General features: G+C 39.5%; 1 protein-coding gene across 5 annotated transcripts in view; it reads right to left on the bottom strand.

Annotated features, from left to right (window-relative positions):
- ddr1 (discoidin domain receptor tyrosine kinase 1) overlaps window positions 1-16,943 on the bottom strand; it is an 84,633-nt gene that overhangs the window by 66,759 nt on the left and 931 nt on the right. The gene's annotated exons all lie outside the window — the stretch shown is intronic.

The following is a 16,943-nucleotide window of genomic DNA, read 5'->3' as shown; positions in this document are numbered from 1 at the left end:
ATATATATATATTTTTTTTATTTATTTTATATATATATATATATTTTTTCTGGGTGGCAGGATAGCCTAGTGGTTAGTGCGTTGGACCAGTAACCGGAAGTTTTAAAGTTCAAACCCCCGAGCTGACAAGGTACAAATCTGTCATTCTGCCCCTGAACAGGCAGTTAACCCACTGTTCCTAGGCCGTCATTGAAAATAAGAATTTGTTCTTAACTGACTTGCCTAGTTAAATAAAGGTCAAATAAAAAAAATATGGGGGAATGGACAATACATTGCTAGAAGCCACAATCTAATTACAATATTTTTTTTTAATTGAGAGAAAGAAAAGGCCCTTTTCAAAAGTAAAGCACTGTGTAGGGTATAGGGTGCCATTTTGGACTACAATTGGTTCCCACGGGACAAGAATTTTGTTTCACTCTCACTGTCTGCTACTCCAACGGTTTAGTTTTGGTTCTCAGACGGGGCTTAGATCTCCTTACTTGTCGGTGCACGTCCAGGGAACTGCTCTGGGCCTCAAACGGATGATCACACCTGTCTTAGTGGAGCTACACTGGATATATACACTGAGTGTACCAAACATTAGGAACACATAGACTGACCAGGTGAATCCATGTAAAAACTATGATCCTTTATTGATGTCATTTGTTAAATCCATTTCAATCAGTGTAGATAAAGAGGAGGAGACAGGTTACAGTATTTTTAAGTCTTGAGACAATTAAGACATGGATTCTATATGTGCCATTCAGAGGGTGAATAGGCAAGACAAAATATTGAAGTGCTTTTGAACAGGGGATGATAGTAGGTGCCTGGTTCACCGGTTTTGTGTATTTCAAAAACTGCAATGCTGCTGGATTTTTCATGCTCACCGGTTTCCTGTGTGGATCAAGAATGGTTCATCACCCAAAGGACATCCAGCCAACTTGATAAAACTGCATTGTGGTAAACATGGACCAACAAATTGAGGCAAAAGGTGGTGCAACTCAATATTAGGAAGGTGTTCTGTATATATACACTGAAAACAAAATTATAAACACAACATGTAAAGTGTTGGTCCCATGTTTCATGAGCTGAAATAAAAGATCCCAGAAATGTTCCATATGCACAAAAAGCTTATTTCTCTCAAATGTTGTACACAAAGTTGTTGACGTCCCTGTTAGTGAGTATTTCTCCTTTGCCAAGATAATCCATCCACCTGACAGGTGTGGAATATCAAGAAGCTGAGGCCCAAGGTATCTTTGACCAACTGTTGTGAAATCCATAGATTAGGGCTGAATTAATTCATTTCAAATTGACTGATTTTCTCATATGAATTGTAACTCAGTAAAATCTTTGAAAGGGTTGCATCATGCATTTATATTGTTGTTCAGTATATGTTTTATTGTCACATACACCAGATAGGTGCAGTGAAATGTGTTGCTTTACAGGGTCAGCCATAGTAGTATGGCGCCCCCGGAGAAAAGTAGGGTTAAGTGCTTTGCTCAATGGCACAACAGCAGATTTTTCACCTGATCAGCTCGGGTATTTGAACCAGCAACCTTTTGGTTACTGACCAATGCTCTAACCGCTAGACTACCTGCGGCCCTAGATGGGAGAGACGTGCAGTCACGAAAATCCAGGGAGGAGTACTTCCACTGAATCTGAATTAAGAACCCGTCAAATCTCTTTAAGTCTCAAGCTATAAACATAGTCTTGGTGAGAAAATTTTAGCACTGAAAAAATAATGATGTTTTAACTGAATTGAGCCCTAGGCATAGGAATAACAGGACCTATCTAACTTATGATGTACTGTGTTCCATATGAGACCTATACTATAACAAGTATGTGATACAGCTCGAGTAGCATTGACATCCTAATGACATACTAGCGATAGAGTGAATATCAATCTGTGATGCTAGACTGACTCTAGCGATACTGGACCTCTGAAGGTTTGTTACAGTTCTAGTGTGACACAAGGCCTTAGACTAATTCCCTGAATTCAATTTACACTGTCTCACTACCACCTGTCTGAGGAGATGAGAAAGAAAGGGGGATGAGGGGGAGGAGAGAAAGGAGACGTATGTGACAGCACCGCGCTACTCTCACAATGGGGACAGAGAAAACGGACTGCTACCTGGTCCACCACGGTGGCGAGAGAGTTGGAGAGAAAAGGGGGAGAGGAGAAAGAAAGGGGGATGAGAGAAAGGAGACGTATGTGACAGCACCGTGCTACTCTCACAATGGGGACAGAGAAAACGGACTGCTGCCTGGTCCACCACGGTGGCGAGAGAGTTGGAGAGAAAAGGGGGAGAGGAGAAAGAAAGGGGGATGAGAGAAAGGAGACGTATGTGACAGCACCGTGCTACTCTCACAATGGGGACAGAGAAAACGGACTGCTGCCTGGTCCACCACGGTGGCGAGAGAGTTGGAGAGAAAAGGGGGAGAGGAGAAGAGAAAGGGGGGAGAGGAGAAGAGAAAGGGGGAGAAGAGAAGAGAAAGGGGGAGAAGAAACAAGAAATGGGTAGAGGAGGAGAAAGCAGTAGAGAGGAGTAGAGGAGCAGAGAGAGAGAAAGAGAGAGAGAGGGCCTTCCATATTTAGAAGCCTGACTAAGAAATATAGAGTAAGCATTAGACAGCGTTAGACAAAGACGGGACCTTGGCAGCAGGAGGGTGAGAATGATTCACCCAGTGACTTAGCATTGAAATGGAAAGGAGGACAGGAGGGAAAAGGAGGGAGGAATAGTTTGGAGACAGAGAGAAAAGAGAGAGAGCAGGTCAAACCGGAATGTGTTGTGCGAGGCTCAGCATTTAGAACCGCAGTGAGAAAAACAGACTCTCTCTACTTCACTAACCACTTCTTCATCAAGACAAATACATGGTCATGCAGGGGAAGGCTGAAGACACCCTCAGAGCTGTTTAATGTCAGTCTGGACCATTCAAACACACGCACGTACACACACACACACGCACGTACACACACCAAACAAAATCTCAACTCTAACGTGGAGTCTGGTTCACACACGAACACACTCATTATCATTTTTACACCTCTCAGGCATCGGTCGATCCCTCTACCAGCTAATTTCTCTCTGCTCCTAAAAAGAGCTCACTGACACTTCACACGGCAGTATCCTGGTCCTAATGCCTGGAAGAGGAAGGCTGATGTCATAGTCAGAACCTCAACAGGGATGGTGTTACTCAGAACACTGAGGTGATAAAGAGACGTAATCTTAGTCCCAAATGGCACTGTATTCCCTTTATAGTGCACTACATTTAACCAGGACATAGGAGAGCTCTGGTCAAAAGTAGTGCACTATATATAGGGAATAGGGTGCCATTTGGGATGTTGCTTGTTAAAATAAGCAATTCTTTGATGTTTAGTATGGCATCGTGCGTTTTCTTTCCTGGAACTTTTCTAAAGTTTTCTAGAGTCATCCGGAAGCCCTGAGTAATGATTGGTGGGGTACTGTACCACATGAGTCGACGGGTGTGTTAGCAACACTGGGGGGGGGGAGAGAGAGAGAGAGAGAGAGAGAGAGAGAGAGAGAGAGAGAGAGAGAGAGAGAGAGTTTTTATACCTTTATTTTTTACTCAAGTGTTAACATAAAATAAAAATAAAAAGACACACTGCCTTTTCAGAAATGAAACAACAAATGTAATTCCTAAACAAAAATACATACATATACATATACATTCAACTTATTTCATCAGAAAAAAATAATTTCCCCTCCTCTACAAAACAAAGCGCTCTTTCGTAGGCCCACTTCTCCTCAAATAATAGGAGATCTTTTACAGCTGAAAAGAACTCAAAATCTACTTTTATTCTTGCTTTCACTAATCCTTTAAAAACACATCTTACATCCTTCCCATATCCCGTTTCTATCTTATGTTTTCTACTCAGAAAAATTGACATCTTAGCTTGTCCCAAAATAAAATTTAACATTTGACATTTTCTTTTCTGTTGTTTACTATATTGAAACCCCAAAATAAAAACAGTGTTATTGAAAAATTCCCCTACAGCTTTAAACAAAGATTCCAGCATTTCCAATAGAGGTTTTATCCTCTCACACTCCATAAAACAGTGAAAAATGGTTTCTCTTATATTACAAAAAGGACATCCATCTCTAACATCTGAATTAATAACAGATACAAAAGCATTAACTGCAATGATGCCATGTAAAACCCTCCATTGCATATCACCAGTACCCTTTTGTAACGGTGGTTTGTACAGTGCCCTCCATGCTGGCTTTACCCTATCATCAATGCCCAATTTTACCCTCCATGGAGTGTCTTTTCTATTTTTCAATTTGTCTTTATTCAACACCTTGACACACCCCCTATACAAGTCCTTCCCATTCACCTCATCCAAACCCACCTCCTCCAACCCTCTCAAATCCAGCAATAACGCCTTTCTTTCTGACTCTGGGATACTTGGTGTAATCCCTAGTCTTGGAAATGAGACGTCTTCATCTTGTACCTTCTTCTTGTGGCTACTAAGCATACCCCATTCTTCCGCTGACAGAGCCTTTCTACAGCTCCCCAGCATTTGTCCGACAATCCTTTCCGACCTCATCCCCAAATGTTCTGCCACCCGTCTTCTATCCATTAAGGCGGGCCCAGCCATGGCCATTAACTGTCTTAAGGTGATGATTTTCCCCTTCACCAGAATCTTGGAGAAATGTGGAACAGCTGCAGTTGTACAATCCAGTCTTGCCCCATACACCAGAGGTTCCTCCAACAGCCAATGCACTGACTCCGCTGAAGTTCGTCTGGACATCTTCATTATGCTCCACACTCTGAGAAGTCCTCTGTAAAACGGAGGTACTCCCTCCCTAGAAATCTGGCTACTATCAACCAGAAATAAAGCCTTCTTTAAACCTAATCCTCCAACCCGTTGTAATATAAGACCTGCCACCCCTCTCCACACCACATTTTCCGGTCCATAAAGTAACCTTTGAATAAACTGAAACCGGAAAGCAGCACAAGACCTTGTCCCCCCTCTTCTTTTGACAAATACAAAACACTTTGTGGAACCCAGTGATATTTATCCCAAAAGAAATCCACAATAATTGCCTGTATCTTAGCCAGAAGGCCAGATGGTGGTTCTAAAACTGACAACCGATGCCACAGTGCAGATGCAATCACATTGTTAACTATAATAGTGCGCCCCCTATATGACATACGAGATAATAACCAACGCCATCTCCTCAGCCTCCCTTCCACCATTTCAACCACCCCACTCCAATATTTTTCCATAGTCCCCTCATCTCCTAGGTACACTCCAATATACTTAAAACCTCCCTTACACCATTCTAGCCCCCCTGGCAAAGCCATGATCCCTCCAGACCATTCTCCAATCTGTAACGCACAACTCTTTTCCCAATTTACCTTTGCAGAGGATATTCCCCTAAAACGATCAACCATTAGACCCAAGCTATCCACCTCCGCTTGATTTTTCACTAGCACAACTACATCATCAGCATAGGCTGAGAGACGAATAGGAGGAACATCCTCTGAAAGGCACACCCCTGCAATGCGACTTCTAATGCTATTTAGTAGTGGCTCTATAGCAATGGCATATAACATCCCTGACATAGAACATCCCTGCCTAATACCTCTACACACTTTAAAAGGAGCACTCAAACCACCGTTAACTTTCAATACACTTTCAATGTCACCATATATCACCTTTATCATGGCAATAAAACCAGAGCTGAACCCAAACGCCTCAAACGTGTGCCATAAATATTGATGTTCAACTCGGTCAAATGCCTTTTCCTGATCAATTGAAATTAGACCAGCATCCAACCCAATAGCCCTAGAGACGTCCAAAAAATCACGAATCAGAGAAATGTTATCCCCTATCTGCCTGCCAGGAACACAGTAGGACTGATCCGTATGTATGATTTGCCCCATCACCTCCCTCAGCCTGTTGGACAAAGCTTTTGACAATATCTTATAATCAGTGCACAATAAAGCCACCGGCCTCCAGTTCTTCACCTCCCTCGGGTCACCCTTTTTGGGCAGTAGGGTGAGGACAGCCCTTCTGCAGCTTATTGGTAGTAACCCTCCGGTTAAACTATCATTAGCTACTTCTAACCAATCCTCTCCCAACATAGCCCAAAAAGACTTAAAAAAGTCAACGGGAAGCCCATCAATGCCTGGTGCCCTTCCATTTTCCATGCCTTTTAATGCAGTGTATAAATCCTGCAAAGACAATGGTTGCTCAAGCTCAACCTGAGCTTCTGCAGCCACCTTTGGGAGCCCATCAAAGAACTGCTGTGTCACTGTTTTGTCCTCTTTGTACACTTGTAGAGCTCAGCATAGAACTCTACTGCCCTCTTTCTAATTTCACTAGGGCTAGTGAGCTCTTGTCCAACAGCTGATTTGAGACAATTAATAATTTTTCTTTGTCCATTCTTTTTCTCTAAACCAAAGAAAAATTTGGGTGAGGCATCCATTTCAGATATTCCCTGAAATTTACTTCTCACCAGTGCCCCCTGTGCTCTGATACCCAGCAGGTCTGCCAATGCAGTTTTTCTCCTCTTGAGGGCCTGAGTATGGCCTCGATCTCCTGTGGTCTCAACCAACGTCATGAGTTCCACTATTTCAATCTCTAGGGCTTTCATTGATCTGGTGATATCTTTGGTGACATTCCTCGTGTATTGATTACAAAATTGTTGAATCTGGATTTTCCCTATATCCCACCACTGTTGAATGGATACAAAACTGGCCTTTTGAGACCTCCACCTCTCCCAAAAAAACTGAAACATTTCCTGAAGTGAGCATCACTCAATAAAGTTATATTAAAATGCCAGTATGCGCTTTTGGGTTTTACATCGTTAATGAACACCACCTCTGTTATTAAACAATGATCAGAAAATCCCACTGGAGTTATCACACTTGATTTACAGACCTGAGATTGATGCTCAAAAACATAAAACCTATCTAACCTGGCCATAGAAATGATGTTCTCTCTCACATGTGCCCAGGTGTACTGCCTTGTTCCTCCATGTTGACTCTGCCAAATATCACACAATTCATTTGTTACAATGAGGCGTTTTAAAAACATCCTTGAGGCTATATGAGGTTCTTGGTGATTTCTATCTAAATCACTAACTGTGCAGTTAAAATCCCCAGCAATAAACAAATAATCTTCTTTGTTACATTTCTCAATGGTATTTGATAGTGTCTCTAAAAAACATACCCTCTCAACTGTCACCACTGGGGCATATACATTTATCAGACACATAGTGATGTTTTCATACCTTGCTCTAACTTTTAATAACCTCCTCTCAACTACCTCTTCAACCTCATATGACAATGGCAAAAACCCTTTTGAGAACAAGATAACCACACCCCCACTTTTTGAGTTTTTATGACTACACACCACTGTCCCCCCCCACTCCTGTTGCCACATAACTTTATTTTCCAAATTACTATGCGTTTCTTGTAGAAAAATGATGTCACTTCCCTTTCCCCTAATTAACTCATACACCATGGCTCTTTTTTTAACATCTCTTGCCCCATTTACATTTAAAGAAGAAATCTTAAAACTGCTCATGGATACAAAAAATATACAGAGGAAGATCCAGCCACCACATCTCTTTACAGAGTTAAGACTGCAACTGAACTCTTTCATTTTCTTTAGAATTTACATCACTTATCACTCTTGTGACCACTTTCTTGAGTCTAGCAATTTCAGGGCTTTTCAAACTTCCCCCTGTAATTTTTGACATCAGAAACTTTGCTGATTCAATAAACAATTCACGTTCAGGGAAAAAATCAGTTACATTGTAATCCTGCATATATTTCTTCCCTTTTGTCAACTTCAAAAATTTACGTATCCTCTCGATCCCATACCTCCCTTCCACCCCATTTATCTCACTATATTGTTGTGAAGCGTCAGATGACTCACTCTCACTATCCTCCCCAGAAGAATACTCCACCATCTCTACACCTTGTTCATCTTCAATTGATTTATCAAACTCTACCTTTCTCTTAGAATTAGACCCTTCACCACCCCTTAAATTCTTCCTTTTACTCCTCGGTATTTTGAAAACATCCGCTTCCTTTTCCATTATTTCAATCTCCTCTTGACTTCCAATTTCATTTTCCAACACCACCTCAGCGACAGCAGTCGCAATCTCACCTACTGTTTCCCCTCCCTCTTTGTTCTGATCTACCACAATTGCCCCCGTATCCACACTGCCTTCCTCTCCTGCTTTTCCACCCACATCTGCCCACCTTCTCTCTTCTCCTGTACCCTTATTATGTTCATTCCCTCGCGGTGGTGCGTTAGTTGCACTCGCACTAAAACTACTACCAGGCTCAGCGCGCTCATTTTCGGGACAACTACGCACCAAATGCCCCTCTCTTCCACATCCAAAGTATTTCATTGATTCAGTAGATGCATAGAAGACATAATCAAATCCATCAATCTTAAAGCTAAACGCTAAATTCAGTTCATCTCCTTCCTTTTTTTAAATCATATGCACTTGTCTCCTATGAGACACGACATGTTTCAACAACGGAGATTTGCATCCAAAAAGAACCTTCTTTATTGTAGATACTATTTGACCATGGCGAGATAACTCTCGCTCTAACACTTCATCTCTAACAAATGGTGGCACGTTAGAAAGCATGACTTTCTTCGCAGGATTCATAAGCGGAAATACCGGCGTCTGTGTCTCCCGCAACACAACACCCCTCTCAACTATTTTATTCACCTTTTCAATTGAATCTAAGAATATCACTACAGCGCTATTCATCCTTGAGGCTGATTTGATGCTATCATACCCAATGATAGCACCCACAGCCAAGCTACATTCTTCCACTGAACACCCTGTCGCAGCAGGAATCTTTACTCCATGCCTCCGACTAAGTTTTTCAAACTCTCCATTTCCGCGAGTGGCCATAGCAACCAGCCCCACCCGCTGGTTGTGCCCTCGCGAAAAACCAACCTCAAAGATCCCACCACCCCTATACGTGCTTAGTGATAGTTTAAACAAGATACCCTTAAAACAACTAAACTAATCAATATATATATATACATACAAAAACCCGATAGAGTGAACAAAGAAATTCCATTCGCTCTCACAATCACCCCTGCTTGACGACTCACTCCCAGCATGCACTCCCAGCATGCACTCCGACGAGAGAGAGAGAGGGAGGGAGAGAGAGAGAGAGAGAGGGAGAGAGAGAGAGAGAGGGAGAGAGAGATTAAAGAAAAAGAGCTCATTATTTGGGACTGAAGTCAGTTTCCTTACTTACCGTAGGCAAATATGATAGCAGTCATATAGAATGTGTCCAGTGAGTCTGACTCTGACTCATAAAACAACTAATGTAAAGAATTTATTTAGTTTGTAAACACACTTTTGGAAGACATGTTCCTATTACCAACCATACAGTACTAGATACATACATACAGTACATACATACAGTACTAGATAAATACAGTACATACAGTACTAGATACATACATACAGTACATACATACAGTACTAGATACATACATACAGTACATACAGTACTAGATACATACATACAGTACTAGATACATACATACAGTACATACATACAGTACTAGATGTATACATACATACAGTACATACATACAGTACATACAGTACTACATATATACACACGTACAGTACATACATACAGTACTAGATACATACATACAGTACATACATACAGTACTAGATACATACATACAGTACATACATACAGTACTAGATATATACATACATACAGTACATACATACAGTACTAGATATATACATACCTACATACAGTACATACAGTACTAGATACATATATACAGTACATACATACAGTACTAGATATATACATAAAGTACATACATACAGTACTAGATACATACAGTACATACATACAGTACTAGATACATACATACATACAGTACATACATACAGTACAAGATACATACATACAGTACATACATACAGTACTAGATGTATACATACATACAGTACTACATATATACACACATACAGTACATACATACAGTACTAGATACATACATACAGTACATACATACAGTACTAGATACATACATACAGTACATACATACAGTACTAGATATATACATACATACAGTACATACATACAGTACTAGATATATACATTCCTACATATACATAATAGATGCATACATACTTTACACATATACAGTACAAGATACATACATACAGTACTAGATACATACATACAGTACATACATACAGCACTATATACATACATATAGTACTAGATGCATACATACTTTACATACCTACAGTACTAGATGCATACATACTTTACATACCTACAGTACTAGATACATACATGCATACAGTACTAGATACCTACATACAGTACATACATACAGTACTAGATATATACATACAGTACTAGATACATACATACATTAAATACATACATACAGTACTAGATACATACATACAGTACTAGATATATATATACATACAGTACATACATACAGTACTAGATATATACATACATACATACAGTACTAGACACATACATACAGTACTAGATGCATACATACTCTACATACATACAGTACATACAGTACTAGATACATACATGCAGTACATACATACAGTACTAGATGTATACATACATACAGTACATACATACAGTACTAGATGTATACATACATACAGTACATACATACAGTACTAGATGCATACATACAGTACTAGATACATACAGTACATACATACATACAGTACTAGATACATATATACATACATACAGTACATACAGTACTAGATACATACATACAGTACTAGATACATACATACATACATACATACATACAGTACATACATACAGTACTACATACATACACACAGTACTAGATACATACATACAGTACATACATACAGTACTAGATACATACATGCATTAAATACATACAGTACTAGATACATACATTCAGTACTAGATACATACATACAGTACTAGATACATACATACAGTACATACATACAGTACTAGATACATACATACAGCACTAGATACATACATACAGTACATACAGTACTAGATACATACATACAGTACTAGATATATACATACATACAGTACATACATACAGTACTAGATACATACATACATTAAATACATACATACAGTACTAGATACATACATACAGTACATACATACAGTACTAGATATATACATACATACAGTACATACATACAGTACTAGATATATACATACATACATACAGTACTAGACACATACATACAGTACTAGATGCATACAAACTTTACATACATACAGTACTAGATACATACATACAGTACTAGATGCATACATACAATACTAGATACATACATACAGTACTAGATACATTCATACAGTACATACACATAGTACTAGATACATACATACATACAGTACTAGATACATACATACATACAGTACATACATACAGTACTAGATACATACATTCAGTACGAGATACATACATACAGTACGAGTTACATACATACATACAGTACATACATACAGTACTAGATACATACATATATACAGTACATACATACAGTACTAGATACATACATACAGTACAAGATACATACATACAGTACATACATACAGTACTAGATACATACATACAGTACTAGATACATACATAAAGTACATAAATACAGTACTAGATACATAAATACATACAGTACTAGATGCATACATACAGTACACACATACAGTCCTAATGCATACATACATAAAGTACATACAGTACTAGATACATACATACCGTACTATATACATACATACAGTACTAGATACATACATACAGTACATACATACATTACTAGATACATACAGTACATACATACAGTACTAGATACATACATAAAGTACAAACATACAGTACTAGATACATATATACAGTACTAGATACATACATACAGTATATACATACAGTACCAGATACATACATAAAGTACATACATACAGTACTAGATACATACAAACAGTACATACATACAGTAATAGATACATACATACAGTACAAACATACAGTACTATATACATACATACATACATACAGTACATACATACAGTACTAGATACATACATACAGTCAGCCAGTCAGCTCTTATGTTGGCATGATATGCTGAGGGTATGTGAGATCCCCAGATAAGATACACTGACAAATTCACTCATTCAAACAGTCCAGCCAGAGCCAATAGACACAAACTGTTTACCCAGCCCCATACCAACACTATCTATCAGGGTTGGGAGGATGGTAACCTCACAGATGAGTGGAGGCAGAGATGTTAATGATAAAGAGATGGGAGGATGAGGGAAAGGAATATAAGGATAAATTATCTAGTGCTGCTTCAGTCGGAGGGGGACAGAGAGAGAGAGAGAGAGAGAGAGAGAGAGAGAGAGAGAGGGAGAGAGGGAGAGAGGGAGAGAGGGAGAGAGTTGTGGAAGATGAAGTGAAAGAAGAGATGTTCAGAGAGATTTGGAGAGAGACAGATTGCCAGAACGATCAATTACTGCATCAAAGGTATGTTGGATGGGGCAGAGGGAGAGACGGATGGAGATGGAGAGGAGAGAGGGGGAGATCAAATGGGTCTCAGAAATGGTTTGAACCCAAAACGACTTCACATCCCGCTTTTAAGTGTCGCCGCCCATTATGCAATTTAGAATTTCTCTCTCTCTTCTTCCTCTCTCTTCTTCCTCTCTCTCTTCCTCTCTCTTTGACAGCTATTCAAATGCTTGCAAGAGAAAAGTATGAGAAAGAAATTGGATTGAAAAGTCTAGCTAGCTGTCTAGACCAAGGGGAAATTGGTTTTGGGACAAGAGATAAACCATTTAGCCAATGCTTTCTTTTTGGAGGTGTAAAAAGGCTACTTTGTCTGAGCGTGTAGATGGAACCTGCTCGTCCTTGGTAATTGAATTATTCCTGAACATGAGGTCTGTCAGCCTGTTGGGAGCCAATTAGTACAACAACAAAGAATTGTGATATGGACAACTGCTTCCATACAAACTATTCCATCCATAAAAGGATGATATTACTATGCTTTAATCTAAGATTACAGATTATAAAACTCAATCCTGTACACTGTGTATGCTAGCAAAGTTTCAGCTCTTATTATTTCAATAGCCAATGTTTAGTTCAACAGACCTCAATGGTATATGGAATCATTGGCTATTGAAATACAGTAGATTGCAATAAAGGTGAGGTTTTGCAAGCAGGAAGTATGTGGTTAATTTGTTATTTTGATTCACGTTTTATATTCCTATGAACCAGTAAAATATATATATTTTTTTACATGTGAGCGCATCACTTTTGAGGATCGAAGTCATTTAACAAACGTTACAGTATCTCTCCTAACACTACATCTAATAAATGTATCTCATAAACACAATGTCCTGAAAAAGAGGACAATGGTGTCATCAGCAGCGAGGTCAATGATTAACCTGTGTGACTGTATACTGGCGGAGACTAAACCTGAATGCTTCACAATCACCTAAACCCAGTTACATTTATTACGTTTTAACTGATAATGTGGTATGTAGTATGCATGTCTTGGTGTAATTACATGCATCTACAGTGCATTCAGAAAGTATTCACACCCCTTGACTTTTTACACATTTTGTTATGTTACAAGGTGTGATTAAAATGAATACATTTTTTGTCAATGATCTACACAAAATACTCTGCAATGTCAAGGTGAAAAAAGAATATAACAACTAAAAAAATATAGGAAAAATAAAACACTAATATTACTTGATTAGATAAGTATTCAACCCCCTGACTCAATACATGTTAGAATCACCAATGATTTGCCATTCATTTTTGTCCATTTCAGGGGGGACTTCCCTTACAAAGAAAATCATTCTGACTCTGTAAATTCATATTTTCCTGTACAAAACTCCAAAGAATTCACAATAATCCAATTTGTATGCAGTGGTATACTCACATTGTTGAAGTGTGATCTAAATACTGTAGGCTATAATATGTCAATCTCTTCTTGTCTCTTCTCTAAAGCTGATAGAACCAGACTATGAAATGACAAACATCCTCTTGGGACGACATGGAGGTTTGGCATCCAAATGTCCATTAGACACGGACAGAACAAATCTATGATCCCTTCAGGGTCTATCTATCAACACAATGCTCCTCCTCTCTGTCCTCACTCTTCATCGGTATTACCAGCACAGCAGAGGGGAGAGCGAGCGAGTAGGGGAGAGCGAGCGAGTAGGGGACAGAGAGGAGGCATAGAGAGAGAGCGAAAGCGAGAGAGAGCGAGAGCGAGAGAGAGAGAGAGAGAGAGAAAGCCATCACCAACAGAGAGATGAACCTGGAGAAGAGTCCCCTAAGCAAGCTGGTCCTGTGGCTCTGTTCACAAACACAAACAGTCTATTAATGTTCTGTATTATGTCATGTTTTGTGTGGACCCCAGGAAGAGTAGCTGCTGCTTTTGCAACAGCCAACGGGGATCCTAATTAAATACCCCAAAATACCAAATACCCCACAGAGCCCCAGGACAGAAACACAATTAGACACAACTAAAACATGAGAAAACAAAAAAGAGAATTACTTGACACATTGGAAAGAATTAACTAAAACAATAGAGCAAACTAGAATGCTAATTGACCCGTTAACAGAGAGCACACCGTGGCAGAATACCTGACCACTGTGACTGACCCAAAATTAAGGAAATCTTTGACTATGTACAGACTAAGTGAGCATAGCCTTGCAATTGAGAAAGGTTGCCGTAGGCAGACATGGCTCTCAAGAGAAGACAGGCTATGTGCTCACTGCCCACAAAATGAGGTGGAAACTGTGCTGCACTTCCTAACCTCCTGCCAAATGTATGACCATATTAGAGAGACATATTTCCTTCAGATTACACAGATCCAAAAGAATTCAAAAAATGTTTTTAACTTTGATAAACTCCCATATCTATTGGGTGAAATACCACAGTGTGCCATCACAACAGCAATATTTGTGACCTGTTGCCACAAGAAAAGGGCAACCAGTGAAGAACAAACACCATTGTAAATACAACCCATATTTATGTTTATTTATTTTCCCTTTTTTACTTTTTTTATTTATTTATTTTACCTTTATTTAACCAGGTAGGCAAGTTGAGAACAAGTTCTCATTTACAATTGCGACCTGGCCAAGATAAAGCAAAGCAGTTCGACAGATAAAACGACACAGAGTTACACATGGAGTAAAAACAAACATACAGTCAATAATGCAGTATAAACAAGTCTATATACAATGTGAGCAAATGAGGTGAGAAGGGAGGTAAAGGCAAAAAAGGCCATGATGGCAAAGTAAATACAATATAGCAAGTAAAATACTGGAATGGTAGTTTTGCAATGGAAGAATGTGCAAAGTAGAAATAAAAAAATAATGGGGTGCAAAGGAGCAAAATAAATAAATAAATAAACTTTACCTATTTGCACATTGTTACAACACTGTATATTGACATAATGACATTTGTAATGACTTTATTCTTTGGAACTTGCGAGTGTAATATTTACTGTTTATTAATTTCACTTGCTTTGGCAATGTAAACATATGTTTCCCATGCTAATAAAGCCCCTTGAATTGAATTGAGAGAAAGAGAGAGAATAGGGGAAAGAGAATAGGGGTAGAAAGGGTTTTATTGTCTCTTTATCTATTAACAAAACCACAGGCAGCTAAACCAACCTGAGCCAGGCAGCATTTCCCCCCACCCCAACAACACCATCCTCCTGACACAGCAGCAGGACCAGCCCCCTGGCCAGGACAACCAATAAAGACATATCTACAGGGAAGAGAAACCAGACCCCTGCTCTCTCTGCACAATTACCCCCCTAACCCTATTGTTTACTTTGTGTCCAAAAAACACACACACAAACTTGGTTCTATGAGAAAGCATATTCTCTCTCACTGTAATTCATCCCATGTCTCTGTCAGAGGATTATCGATCCATTCATTCTCCATGATGGATTCATTAACACTGTGGGTGATGATGCTTGGGACATAATGGACATGTTTCTCCTTCTTCCTTCTCTTGTCTTCCACATGTGTTTCTTCTAAAAACCCTTCAGTCCTTGGTGGTGTCCGATTGTGTTCCATAGGTTGAGACTGGATTCTCTAAAAACATGTTTATTTTCTCTGGCAGTACTTTAGGCTAGTTTGGGGGGTTTGTTCCAGTGACTGATTGCTTCCCAGAGGAGAACTCCCCATTCGCTACACTGGTGTATCCCACAGGAACGAAATTCAAGCGGCTCTGCCTTGTTTGGGGTCACCTGCTTGCCACGCGAGGTCACAAGGTTAATAACCGCACCATGTTCCATTAAGGTGTGAAATGGCCACCTGGACGCTATGAGGTCATCACGGTAAACGCTCAACTTTTTATTGACCCCATCCTTCTCACGTTAAGGACCCTTTGCCTTTTTACAGTTGCAGTACTCTGCATCCGTAGAATGTATTGTGTTTAACACCGACTGGGTTTGAGGAGCACCATATCAATAGAATCGGCCCATTACCTCTATAGTTTACAGACTCTGGGTAATTCAAAGCAAAGCAATGTTGCTGAAAGGTTATTTATTATGGAATGTGGCAGGGGGAATGACTTGAAACAACTCAAGCCCATTTGCAATTTAGGGGGGGGGGGTCAATTGTGGGCAGTAAATCGGATAAGCACCTAAGAGATCTAATGGAATGCAAAGCCTAAATAAGAAAATGCATGAAAAAGCTACATTTGCGCATAGGCTTTGGCCTAATGCAGGCCAGCTAATTCATATACGTAGCCCACTAAGAACAATAAACGATTGAACAACTGACCGTGCGTTTTTTAGGTAATACACTGTTTATACACTGGTATTACAGTGGTCAGCCTATCAAATAATAGAATAGCGTGAAGAGCAGTTAGGCCTATGTGGTTATCAGTTCTGTTGTCACTTAG

This window comes from Oncorhynchus kisutch, linkage group LG2, assembly GCF_002021735.2.
Source record: "Oncorhynchus kisutch isolate 150728-3 linkage group LG2, Okis_V2, whole genome shotgun sequence".
Taxonomy (NCBI): domain Eukaryota; kingdom Metazoa; phylum Chordata; class Actinopteri; order Salmoniformes; family Salmonidae; genus Oncorhynchus; species Oncorhynchus kisutch.
This window is presented reverse-complemented; position numbering and strand designations above follow the sequence as displayed.